Source organism: Pristiophorus japonicus, chromosome 5, assembly GCF_044704955.1.
Source record: "Pristiophorus japonicus isolate sPriJap1 chromosome 5, sPriJap1.hap1, whole genome shotgun sequence".
NCBI classification, from domain to species: domain Eukaryota; kingdom Metazoa; phylum Chordata; class Chondrichthyes; family Pristiophoridae; genus Pristiophorus; species Pristiophorus japonicus.
Window position 1 is genome coordinate 63,900,908 of NC_091981.1, and position 14,018 is coordinate 63,914,925.

The following is a 14,018-nucleotide window of genomic DNA, read 5'->3' on the forward strand; positions in this document are numbered from 1 at the left end:
CCCCAGGAGAACAAAACTGCCTGGTTCCACATTGCACAGGAGAACACAAACGGGGATGTGGTCAGGAGGACCTAGCTGCAGTGGCGCAAACCTTTCAATTATCTCATTAGATCACGAATGTTAGCACAAAGCTACACTCACCTTCATCCTCCTGTGTCTGTCATCACATCCCCAACACTTTGCCTTCCCTACCCTGGTCCTGCACATTCTTACTCACATCAACTTGCCAGGCATCTCCACCCATCCTCTCTCTACATTATCATATACCCATCTCACTAGCCACCCTTCAATCGTACCAATTAACAACACACAAGGGCAGCCACCTGGGTTTTTTATCCAATGTTCATGTAAAGTTTCTGTTAATGTTCTATCAAACATTGAAATCTTACTTTCAACACTTTCTTACAGATTTGTGTGCACCTTTGGAAGCGGCTTAGTGAGTTGCAGTGAATGATGAGACATAACGGTACTCCCTGTAATGTTGGTGAGTGTGAATGGAATGGCTTGGACATTGTAGGGATGCTTTATGGTGTTGATGTGGTGCCAACCTGGCACATCATGTGGAAGCCAGGGTGTACATCATCAAGTGAAGTAAATCTAGCCATGGTGAGGCCATCCCTGACCTCCCGGGCAGCAATGTGCTCGGGTGCTGATGCCTTCTGTCCTATGCAGCATCAGGTGATTGCGATGAAGGTTAGTATTGTTGTTGGTGCTGCTGGTGGCGCGGCTGATTGTGTTCGGATTCTGAGGACCAGGGTGAGACAGTATAAAGGCCACCCATGTTGATGGAAAAGATGGCAGGTGAAGTAAAGATGACAGAAGCATTCCGTTATGGTGGGAGAGTTCTTCCAATGAGGTAAGAGTGCTTGGAGAGTGGAATGCCTGCAAGGACTGAGAAACAGCTGGTGGTTGAGGAAAGAGATGATCTGTCAGGTGGGAGCTTTTACTGTACAGTTAACACTGTCAAGTAATCAGCTGAAGCAATGGCCATTCAAGTCCCGCCTCAGGTTCGCAGACATGGTCCCCAAGCAGCATGGATCCTGTGGGCGAGCACGTAAAGTTAAACGGTAAGGTTAAAAGCATTATTGAGGGGTTGTCGACAATCCAATAATTGGTTTCATTGGGTCGCTCACCTCTGCGAGTCGGGTCGGATCGGAGATCACAGGCGCCAGTGGGAAAGGTGCTTTGCGGCAGGTTGACAGCGGCGTCCCAACCACCAGTCAAAAAAATCAAATTTCTCATCTGACTCGCCACCTATCCTACCCACCCACTGATCACCACCACCCCCCCACCCCCTCGGAAAATTCCGGCCATACTGTTTTGAAGCATAGTTAGCAATCGATTTGTTTTACACAATTAAGTTGATTATACTACAAATTCAGAAAGATCTTTATGATGTTGACATGTAATTATGATATACCTAATTGCAACAACTTATTTATTTAGCATCTTTAATGTGGAAAACTTTACAGGGGGGGGGGGGGGGAGGGGGAAGAGCTAAAATAGAAGAATGGGCACTGAGTCATGGGAATGAGATTAGGACAGAGTGACTAAAAACTCAGTTGGGAAGAAGTGAAGGTGAAAAGGAGAGAGGGTGGGCATTCTAGAGAGCAGGACTGAAGTAGCCAAAGGCTCTTCCAATGGTGGGGTGAAGGAAGAAAAGCTGTGTTACACAAGCTGAAATTTCTGGATTTTGTACAAGTGGTTTTGGTCAGGCTGCTGACAAACACTAGAGAGAGTAGCAAAGGCTTAGTTTGAAAAATCAGCACTTTCAGTAATGACATTTTATGTTGAAAACAAATGGCAAAAAATCAAAGTAGAAACAACAGACATTTGCTGGGTCCAAGAAAACATCAAGGAATCAACAGACACAACTCCAGTGAATATTACTTCATATGTGGTGGGGGAAAAGAACGAACATCTTTGACCAGTTTATCACTGACATCTGCAGCCTTTGCACCAGTACCAACAATTTAAGAAGATAGAAGACAAGGCAATTGGCTGAATAATTCATAGAGGGAGAGGATTCAACTATCTGGTGTTAAAATGAGACCTTTTATTCATTACTTACTAGATAGTCTGAGGTCACCATTCATCAGAATCAAATGGGTCTATATAACTAATACAGAAAGGACAGGGAAATAAAAGCAAGGTGAAAAAGAAACAAGTGATGGGGCAGCAAGCTACATTTAACTTGCTTATGCAAAATTGCAACACAAAAAATAAATTAACATTTGGAAAAATGAATATGGGTCGTTAAGAATGTAATGCTCAATGACTGTCTAGACAAAGAGACTCACTGGAGCCATACGGTGATATATGGGATGGGGGAAAGAAGGCATCCATCTAATTTTTTTCCTCAAACTTAAGAGGCTGGATGTATTACTTTGGTAATATATCATTCTAATCTATTGCTTTGAAAGCTATCTTATTTTATTGGGCATTACATTCTTAACTACCCATGTTCACTTCTCCAGAAATAATTAATTCATGCTAGGAGTGGAAAAAGCCACTAATACTGGCATCCTAGTAATCAAAATTTTGAATTTAGCATTGCTGGATGGCTCTGCCAACACAGAACAGAGATGGTCACAAAGTCACCTCTTTGAGGTGGTGGTCTAAGTGTCTTGTTTCAATCCAAATCAGTGAACTCTGCCTGCATAGATCTTGAGACATTGCACTGATTGAAAACACATCAATAATACCCCAAACAAAATTTGATGCTACAACCAAACTGACTTGTTTTATGAAAAAAATTTCACACTACTTTTAAACATGCTGGAATGAGCCTCACAATTTTGATATATTAATAATATGCATACCACATTGTACTTATTACTAAACTTGGTAGCTTGCTAGACCACTTGAAGCAATAAGAGCCAACCAGGTAGTGCAAGATTGCAAACATTTGTAGGCCAGAGCGGGAAGGGTAACAGGCTCCCTTCCCTGAAGGACATCAGTGAAACAAATGGGTTTGTAACAATCCAAAAGTTTTTATGGTTATCTGGTGCTAGCCCACAAGTTACCAGGTTGGTTTCAATTTCACAACTTGCCATGGTGGAATTTGAACCCATGGCCCGTACCATAACCACTAGGATTCAGTACTTGTATACCAGGTTATATATTGTGTAGAAATCTAATCACCTAAAAACAAAAGTACTCAATATTAGAGAAGAAAAAAAACATTTAGTTAGGATCAAATTTCCCAGTATTAAATACAGTGACTGTGTTCAAATAACCTTTAAGACACTACTTAAAACCTACCTCTTTGATGAAACCCTACCTGCTCTGGCCTACAGAGTCCAAGAGTATGTGCAGGAGTTGCATGAAAACAGTTGGGGAGCAAGAATCCTGGTTGATTTTTCTCCAGCATAACTCAGGTTCTGAGAGGCTACTAGTGACGTCGCCACTACCTCCTTACCTGAGATAAGGTAACGCAGCTTAAATTGGAGATCAGACCTGAGACTTTCCCAACATGTATGGTTTAGCTACTTACTGGATAAGTTTGTTGAGCCTGGGAAAGTATCCTTAGAGCATAGTTATGTTTAAATATAATTGTGCTAAAAGTGTGTTCAGACAGCATTTAAACTCCCTCAAACGAGTCAAAGGTGGACAGCGGAAATGATACCCTCAAAGCCACCCTGACAAAATGCGACATCCCCACCGACACCTGGGAGTCCCTGGCCAAAGACTGCCTGCCCTAAGTGGAAGAAGTGCATCCGGGAGGGCGCTGAGCACCTCGCGTCTCAATGCTGAGAGCTTGCAAAAATCAAGCGCAGGCAGCGGAAAGAGCGTGCGGCAAACCAGTCCCACCCACCCCTTCCCTCAATGACCACCTATCCCACCTGTGGCTCTCGTATTGGGACTGTTCAGCCACCAAAGAACTCACTTCAGGAGTGGAAGCAAGTCTTCCTCGATTCCGAAGGACTGCCTATGAATGAATGAAACTCCCTCAGCAGTGTTTCCATTTACCTCTGAGCTCTGCACATGAGAGGGCAGGCACGTATCATGCCCCCAACCTCTCCCAATCGCTCTCTGTAAGCAACTGTTCAGGAGGTATACAAATGTGACCTAGGGGTTATTTGATCTGATTTGAGAACAGCTACTCTTTGTTCATTACCTTCTCTCAAAATTGTGGCCGATACTAGGAACTTATCTTGGGGCAGTCGGGTGCATGTCCAGTGGCCCCGTGACAAGGAACAACACATTTGCAGCCGGTCATCTCTGTGCCGCCTTTTCTTGGGTTTCATGCCCAGCCAAAGAGAGCTACCAAGGAACTAGCTTGTAGAACTCTGTCAACATTGCTCAAAGTGGTTGCTTAAAGGGACATCCAGGCATACATTCATTATATTCTAAAACTGCCCCACCCTCCCGCACAGAGATTTTGGATTACTTTATGGAAAATCATGGATGTGAATCCTGTGGCACAGCATCCCATACATGGCACTTTTAACATGATTTTAATGTTGTTTGTATATTATGTGTGTTAAAAGAAGTGACAGGCCAACAAGTTGGGAGTAATTCCTGAAGGCATCCAACAGTCTAATAGTTGGATGAATTTAAAGGTAGCAGTGAGCAATCTTGCAGCTAGAGTGCAGTCTATTGAAGTCCGTGTTTCAACAGGAGATCTTGAGTTGATTTGAAAGGAGCAGGACTATTATTTTGTAGCCTAATCCAGCATATAAATTTCTTTCTCGTCGCTCGTGCATTGTCCTCACCCCTCTTTCCTTCCCTCCCCCACTCAGCCCCCTCTCTCCCACCTGCCCTGTGTCTCTCAGTCTGTTTCTCATGCAACAGTGGCAACTTCTGTAGGTTTCTACAATAACAGCTTGCTACAATATTGCGCCTTTAACATAATCAAACATCTCAAGGCACCTCACAGGAGTATTGACTGTCAAAAGTTGATACTGAGCTACATAAGGAGACATTAGGGCAGATGACAAAGTTTCATCAGAGAGGTTGCAGCTTCGGGGCTTTCTCCCGGTCACAGGCACAGGCTAACGGCGGCCATCTTGGTGCAGGAAGGCAGGTTCAGCACTCCACTATTTTGATTCAATTCATGGCCTCATTTTATTTCTTCCTCCGAGCCCCTCAACTTAATCTGGCAGCATAATGTTGGCGAGTGGTGATTTCTTGTTGGTTCCCAGAGCAGTCAGAGAGCTCAGAGATCGGAGGGCCCAGGGAGCAGCGTGTTCTGCAACCAATCGCGGGGCTTGAGGAGTGGATTCTGAGTCGGCCTGTCAGCCCCTATACCCCTCCCTAAGGCGGCGGAGCGGGACGTCAGAGAGGCCAGCCGCTGCAGCTGCAGCAGGGAGGCAAAAAAATAGAAAGGTGACGAGACAGCCAAGGGGGTAAGTAATTGGTGAGTAGTTTTTCTTTTTCTTTATCAGTAAGTAACCTTTTAGCATTGTTGTTGCCAAATTAAGTTAATCTAGGGTTTAAGTCATGGCAGGAGAGCTTGGCCACGTGTTATGCTCCTCCTGTACTACGTGGGAAGTCAGGGACGCTTCCAGTGTCCCTGGCGACGACATGTGCGGGAAGTGTATCCACCTGCAGCTCCTGATGGACTGCATTGTGGCGGGTGGATTGACTCTGGAGCATCCACGATGCTGAGAATGACGTGACTAGCACGTTAAGCGAGTTGGTCTTACCGCAGATAAAGGGTACACAGCCAGATAGGGAATGGGTGACCAACAGGAAGAGCAGTGCAAGGAAGATAGTGCAGGGGTCCCCTGCGGTCATCCCCCTGTAAAACAGATACACCACTTTGGGTACTGTTGAGGGGGATGACTCATCAGGGGAGAGCAGCAGCAGCCAAGTTCATGGCACCATGGGTGGCTCTGCTGCACAGGAGGCAAGAAAAAGAGTGGGAGAGCTATAGTGATAGGGGATTCAATTGTAAGGGGAATAGATAGGCTTTTCTGCAGCCGCAACCGAGACTCCAGGATGGTATGTATGCCTCCCTGGTGCAAGAGTCAAGGATGTCTCGGACCGGGTGCAGGACATTTTGAAAATGGAGGGTGAACAGCCAGTTGTCATGGTGCATATAGGCACAATGATATAGGTAAAAAACAGGATGAGATCCTACGAGACGAATTTAGGGAGCTAGGAGCTAAATTAAAAAGTAGGACCTCAAAAGTAGTAATCTCAGGATTGCTACCAGTGCCACATGCTAGTCAGAGTAGGAATCGCAGGATAGTGCAGATGAGGAGGATGGCTTGAGAAGTAGTGCAGAAGGGAGGGATTCAAAGTCCTGGGACATTGGAACCGGTTCTGGGGGAGGTGGGACTAGTACAAACCAAACGGTCTGCACCTGGGCAGGACTGGGACCAATATCCTAGGGGGAGTGTTTGCTAGTGCCGTTGGGGAGGAGTTAAACTAATATGGCAGGGGGATGGGAACCTATGCAGGGAGACAGAGGGAAATAAAATGGATGCAGAAGCAAAAGATAGAAAGGAGAATAGTAAAAGTGGAGAGCAGAGAAACCCAAGGCAAAAAACAAAAAGGGCCACATTACAGCAAAATTCTAAAGGGGCAAAGTGTGTTAAAAAGGCAAGCCTGAAGGTTCTGTGCCTCAATGCGAGGATTATTCGGAATAGGGTGGACAAATTAACTGTGCAGATAGCAGTTAACGGATATGATGTAATTGGCATCACGGAGACATGGCTCCAGGGTGACCAAGACTGGGAACTCAACATCCAGGGGTATTCAACATTTAAGAAGATAGACAGAAAGGAAAAGGAGGCGGGGTGGCATTGCTGGTTAAAGAGGAAATTAATGCAATAGTAAGGAGGGACATTAGCTTGGATGATGTGGAATTGGTATGGGTGGAGCTGCGGAATACCAAAGGGCAGAAAACGCTAGTAGGAGTTGTGTACAGACCACAGTAGTAGTGAGGTTGGGGACAGCATCAAACAAGAAATAAGGGATGTGTGCAATAAACGTACAACAGTTATTGTGGGCGACTTTAATCTATATATTGATTGGGCTTACCAAACTGATAGCAATGCAGTGGGGGAGGATTTCCTGGAGTGTATTAGGGATGGTTTGCGAGACCAATATGTCGAGGAACCAACTAAAGAACTGGCCATCCTAGACGGTGATGTGTAATGAGTAGGGACTAATTGGTAAACTTGTTGTGCGAGACCCCTTGGGGAAGAGTGACCATAATATGGTAGAATTCTTTATTAAGATGGAGAGTGGCACAGTTAATTCAGAAACTAGGGTGCTGAACTTAAAGAAAGGTAACTTCAACGATATGAGGCGTGAATTGGCTCGAATAGACTGGCAAATGATACTTAAAGTGTTGACGGTGGATAGGCAATGGCAAACATTTAAAGATCACATGGATGAACTTCAACAATTGTACATCCCTGTCTGGAGTAAAAATATGGGGAAGGTGGCTCAACCATGGCTCACAAGGGAAATTAAGGATAGTGTTAAATCCAAGGAAGAGGCATAAAAATTGGCCAGAAAAAGCAGTAAACCTGAGGACTGGGAGAAATTTAGAATTCAGCAGAGGAGGACTAAGGATTTAATTAAGAGGGGGAAAATAGAGTATAAGAGAAAGCTTGCCGGGAACATAAAAATTGACTGCAAAAGCTTCTATAGATATGTGAAGAGAAAAAGATTAGTGAAGACAAACGTAGGTCCCTTGCAGTCGGATTCAGGTGAATTTATAATGGGGAACAAAGAAATGGCAGACCAATTGAACAAATACTTTGGTTCTGTCTTCACGAAGGAAGACACAAATAACCTTCCGGATGTACTAGGGGACAGAGGGTCTAGTGAGAAGGATATCGTTATTAGGCGGGAAATTGTGTTAGGGAAATTGATGGGATTGAAGGCCAATAAATCCCCAGGGCCTGACAGTCTGCATCCCAGAGTACTTAAGGAAATGGCCCTGGAAATAGTGGATGCACGGGTGATCATTTTCCAACAGTCTATCGACTCTGGATCAATTTCCATGGACTGGAGGGTAGCTAATGTAACATTACTTTTTAAAAAGGGAGGGAGAAAGAAAACAGGTAATTATAGACTGGTTAGCCTGATATCAGTAGTGGGAAAAATGTTGGAATCAATCATTAAGGATGAAATAGCAGCGCATTTGGAAAGCAGTGACAGGATCGGTCCAAGTCAGCATGGATTTATGAAAGGGAAATCATGCTTGACGAATCTTCTAGAATTTTTTTGAGGATGTAACTAGCAGATTGGACAAGGGAGAACCAGTGGATGTGGTGTATTTGGATTTTCAAAAGGCTTTTGACAAGGCATCACACAAGAGATTGGTGTGCAAAATCAAAGCACATGGTATTGGAGGTAATGTACTGACGTGGATAGAGAACTGGTTGGCAGACAGGAAGCAGAGAGTCGGGAAAAACAGGTCCTTTTCAGAATGGGAGGCAGTGACTAGTGGAGTGCCGCAGGGCTCAGTGCTGGGACCCCAGCTCTTTACAATATACATTAATGATTTGGATGAGGGAATTGAGTGTAATATCTCCAAGTTTGCAGATGACACTAAACTGTGTGGCGGTGTGAGCCGTGAGGACGATGCTAAGAGGCTGCAGGGTGACTTAGACAAGTTAGGTGAGTGGGCAAATGTATGGCAGTGGATAAATGTGAGGTTATGCACTTTGGGGGCAAAAACACGAAGGCAGAATATCTAAATGGCAGCAGATTAGGAAAAGAGGAGATGCAACGAGACCTGGGTGTCATGGTTCATCAGTCATTGAAAGCTGGCATGCCGGTACAGCAGGCGGTGAAGATGGCAAATGGTATGTTGGCCTTCATAACTAGGGGTTTTGACTATAGGAGCAGGGAGGTCTTACTGCAGTTGTACAGGGCTTTGGTGAGACCTCACCTGGAATATTGTGTTCAGTTTTGGTCTCCTAATCTGAGGAAGGGCGTTCTTGCTATTGAGGGAGTGCAGCAAAGGTTCACCAGACTGATTCCAGGGATGACTAGACTGACATATGAGGAGAGACTGGATTAACTGGGCCTTTATTCACTGGAGTTTAGAAGAATGAGAGGGGATCTCATAGAAACGTATAAGATTCTGACGGGACTGGACAGGTTAGATTCAGAAAGAATGTTCCCGATGTTGGGGAAGTCCAGAACCAGGGGACAGAGTCTTAGGATAAGGGGTAGGCCATTTAGGACTGAGAGGAGGAGAAACTTCTTCATTCAGAGAGTTGTTAACCTGTGGAATTCCCTGCCGCAGAGTTGTTGATGCCAGTTCATTGGATATATTCAAGAGGGAGTTAGATATGGCCCTTATGGCTAAAGGGATCAAGGGGTATGGAGAGAAAGCAGGAAAGGGGTACTGAGGGAATGATCAGCCATGATCTTATTGAATGACGATGCAGGCTCGAAGGGCCGAATGGCCTACACCTGCATCTATTTTCTATGTTTCCACCTAGATATCAGCACAATCCGAGTGAAATCGACTGAAATAGCACAAAAGATTACAGAATTTAAAACAAGTTACATCGATAAAAATGTACACTGGAATTTCCGCAATCTTTTACACTGAGCTCTACCTCTCCACCACCTCTCTCTCGCTCTCTCGCATCTCTAAATTGTCTGACTGCTTGTATCTAGTACTGGATGAGCAGAAATTTCCTCCAACTACATATTGAGAAGATTGAAGCCATTGTCTTGGGCCCCTGCCACAAACTCTGTTCTCTAGTCACCGATTCCATCCCTCGCCCTAGCAAATGTTTGAGGCTGAATCAGACTGTTCACAACATTGGTGTCATATTTGACTGAGACGAGCTTCCGACCACATATCCGTGCTATCACTAAGACTATCTATGTCCACTTCTGTAACGTCATCCGACCCTGCCCCAGCTTATCTGCTGCTGAAACACTCATCCATGCCTTTGTTACCTCTAGATTTGACTATTCCAATGCACTCCTGGCCGACCTCCCATCTTCCACCCTCCATAAACTTAAGGTCCGCTAAAACGTTGTTGCCCATATCCTAACTCAGACCAAGTCCCGTTCACCCATCACCCCTGTGCTCATTGACCTACACTGGCTCCTGGTTAAGCAACCTCTCTATTTTAAAATTCTCATCCTTGTTTTCAAACCCCTCCATGGCCTCATCTCTCCCTAACTGCAACTTCCTCCAGCCCTACAACCCTCCGAGATATCTGTGCTCCTCCAATTCTAGCTTCTTGCGCATCTACTGGAACCTCAGTGGTCTAAGATCCAAGCTCTGGAATTTCCACCCTAAACCTCTCCATCTTTCTCTCCTTCAAGAAGCTCCTTAAAACCTACCTCTTTGACCAAGCTTTCGGTCACCTGTCCTAATATCTGCTTTTGCGACTGTGTCAAATTTTGTTTGATAACTCTTCTGTGAAGTGACTTGGGTATTTTACTACGTTAAAGGCACCATATAAATGCAAGTTATTGTTATTGTTGTTCGTTCAAAAGTTTATTCTCCTGAAGACGACTCCACTCACAAAACTCCCAGGTCAGCATGGTAAGTTTCCACCAATAGCTCCCATTCATGTGTGCTTATCAAACAGCGTCCATAATCTAGTACCCATGGTCACATTATTCTATTGTTAATGACCTGCAGTTGCAGATACCGGCAGTCAATTGAAGCCTCACTCAGGTCTGTTTCTCATACTGATATTACAATCAACATTCCCTGAAATGCCCACACAGCCTGGAACTGGTTTTTGCAATGTTAAAGTTCGCACATGCACAAAACTGTGAATGGGCCACGCAACCCTGTACCCCCAAAAAAATATGGGGAACATTGGTTACAATGACTTTAAATTCAGTCAATTGATCTGCCCTTGGTACATAAGACCTGTGACCAGCAGTCAATTGAAACCAATGATTGGCTGTTTCTTCAGCTGCAGAAATTATTTGAATAAATTTTCAGTTTAAATTAGTTTAATTCAGTAATCTTGAATTAGTCCCTGAAACACTGGCCTTGATCCAGTCAATAATCGATTACGATCGATAATGGTGCTTGATTGAACTGATAATAACACTGCTCGATTGCGCGGAGTCAAGGGAGATTTTATGTTCAGGCTTATGCAAATAAGTTTGAGTGGAAACTTGGGCATAGCTTCACCACGGCAAAACTGGAACAATTTCCAGATTAGGCGCCTAGCGGAAACTCCAGGCCATAATGCCAGTTTAATGTTTGTAGTGGATTAACAGGGATTTAATGTGGATAATAAAAATTAGGAGCACAGCCAGCCAGCCAGTGAGGCACAAATACAAGAAAAAAATCTGCACAGCAAGTATCCTGGAGATTTCAATAGCTCACATTTTTTTGCCTTTTACACTTTGTGTAATTTTTCTTTGTGAAATGTTTCTTCTTGTGAATTATCTGTGATGCCTCTGGGTTGGGCAACTCTCATCGAGAGCTTGGGTGTAGGGAACTGCTACTGTCCCCTGTAGCTGGGTTTCAAGCAATATTCGGAACCACAAAGATTCAACTATTCCCTTTGCCATCTAGCAAAATCCCATGTGGCTCAGTATGGAATCTTAATAGAGCAGAGGATAAACTTCCAAATATTACCACACCATGGCTTTGATCATCAGTGCTCGAATTCCACTGTCTCATCTCAAAATATTACAAAATACAAACCGCCAGGATGAACTGCACACCTCACAATCTCAATCAGCTAGATTTTCTACATTGCTAAACTCAACCAACAGGTGAACAGTACAACTTGAGAAGTCTCCGATATGATGTTGTAAAGGATAGTTCATCACTAAGTCCTGTGGGCATAATTGACAAACACACTACGCATCACTTCAAATAGAATATTAATATATAAAATTAGTGCTTATATTCCCACCTCCCTGTCAACTTTTTCCATTATGAATTCCAAAGTCCCCATTTATAATGGAAACGGCTTATGCAAATTTGTCACACTGTAATTACATTCTCCCTCTCGAGGAACGACAGCATTGGAGGGAGTCAAGACCAAGTACAGTCAGGTGTAGCAGGATTAAAGGGCAGGGAATAATTGTACCAGAACATGCAGACACAATTCAATCTCCATTTTAAAGTCATACATTCTGTCCTGATTTTTATATTTCCATGATAAATATCTAGGTTCACATTTATAATGGAGACAGCGTATGTAAACATGTTACACAGTAATATATCCTGCAGTCAGTGGTGGAATTGCAGTACCTTCAGGGGTTTGGTGGTAGTTGGGGGGGGGGGGGGGGGGGCGGGCGATGTAGAAGACTAAGTTTACATAGGCAGATTCCATTATAAATGCGGACATAGGGATTTAGAATGGAAAAAGTTGACAGCTGCACAACACAAGATTTTTGATATATATGTAAATAAATACACATGCATGTGGTGGCCTTTATGCTTCTCTGCATTTTGCAGGGAAACTTCATGATGCAGGACACAAAGGGTCTATAACTAAAGAATTTTATCAACATGTATGAATACTTACCCCCAAAATAACTCGGGTGTTGTGCAACAGAGGGGATCAGAGACAGTAACTGTGTCTGATTATTTTAGAGTTATCTATATTAGCACAAGGAAAAAAATGTTTAACTTGCAAGAAAAGTGAAAGTATATTTATTGTAAATGTGCACATTTCTACAGTATGTTGTAGGAATGAGTAATTGTATGCTATTTTAATCAGTCTGTTGCCAAATCTGAAGGATAGAGTTGCAGGAGGAACAAACAGCAGATATACTAAATACATCACACAAGTGTTTGCCTCTAACTCCCCCTGCAACATTCTTTACAACAGCCATCACCCAGTGATGTATTTTTAAAACATCATAACTTCCCTTCATTCATCTTGCCGTGGCACAAAATCACCCTTTCAACACAACAGGCAGTCTAGTGCATCCAGCAACCGTTGCTAAATAAACAAATGATTAAAGCACCAGGACCTGCTGCTGCAAGAAGCAGTTTTGATTCTCCTGCTAACCTCAGCTGTACTGCTGTGGGAAAGGAGATACAGAAGTCAAATCTTTGTCAGGTCTTTATTGTGTGCTTTCAAGATCACGGGCAGTTGATGCATGTCCCAGGAGACTGGGCAGAAGAAGAAAAATTATGCAAAGATTTTTTTGTAAATGAAACTTTTTTGGGGGTGGGTGTCTATGACAGAACCCAATGTACTGGAGACTGCAATGTCAGATGTGGGGACAGGTGGTGGGGTGGGGAGGGGGGGCGTGGTGAAGGAAGTTGAGAAGTGAGATGCATTGCAAAGGATGCTTTAAGGGTAGGCACAGTAGGAAAAATATGCACAGAAGTATTGTGTTATGTTTATCCTCTAGTTGGTGAATTTTTAATCTTATACTAATTAAACTTACAGATTAATGCTGAGGACTAGTATTTTTTTCTACTTTGGGAATCCAGAGTGAGCATCAGTTATTCCCGAGTCAGGTACAGCATTGATTAGTTGCAGAGCAAAGCTTCCTCTACTCTACACCAAAATGCTTGAAGTCGACACTGGTGTGATAACTGAATTTCCTGCACCAGCTCTCCCAATGGCATCCAAGTGACTGACAAATGAATGCCAATTTATGAGCAATTTTGGAATGTGAATTCACAGCCTGCAAGAACTCTGGAGACTGCTCTAACTCATTTAGTCTAAAACCCAGCGAGAAAGACACTCAGTCTGGACTTGATTCAAACCCAGTTCTTGAAGTTGAAGGGGTGTCTTGTAACCCACTGGGCCAACTAGTTCTCAACATGTGCTAGGTTTAGATTATCTGCCTCTAATTGTGTAGGAATAGTGAAAGTAAAAATTGATGCACTAGGTAAACTTAAAAAAAGCACAGCCACGACACACACAGCCTAGCTAACAGATCAAGCACAAAACACAGCTCTAGGTTTGCATGTTAAGAAAACTTGTGGCATATATAGTAGAATTGACCACTTGTGGAAATAGATGATCAACAAAAAATTCCAGTGATATATACTATCAGAATAATAATGTGCCATTACAGGTAATTTCCATAGATTTTACTGGGCTGAAAAAAACACAAACTCTAATTTTTTTCAGTTA

At 43.5% G+C, this 14,018-nt stretch overlaps 1 protein-coding gene across 12 annotated transcripts in view; it reads right to left on the reverse strand.

Moving 5' to 3' along the window:
- atxn1a (ataxin 1a) overlaps window positions 1-14,018 on the reverse strand; it is a 399,635-nt gene that overhangs the window by 4,220 nt on the left and 381,397 nt on the right. The gene's annotated exons all lie outside the window — the stretch shown is intronic.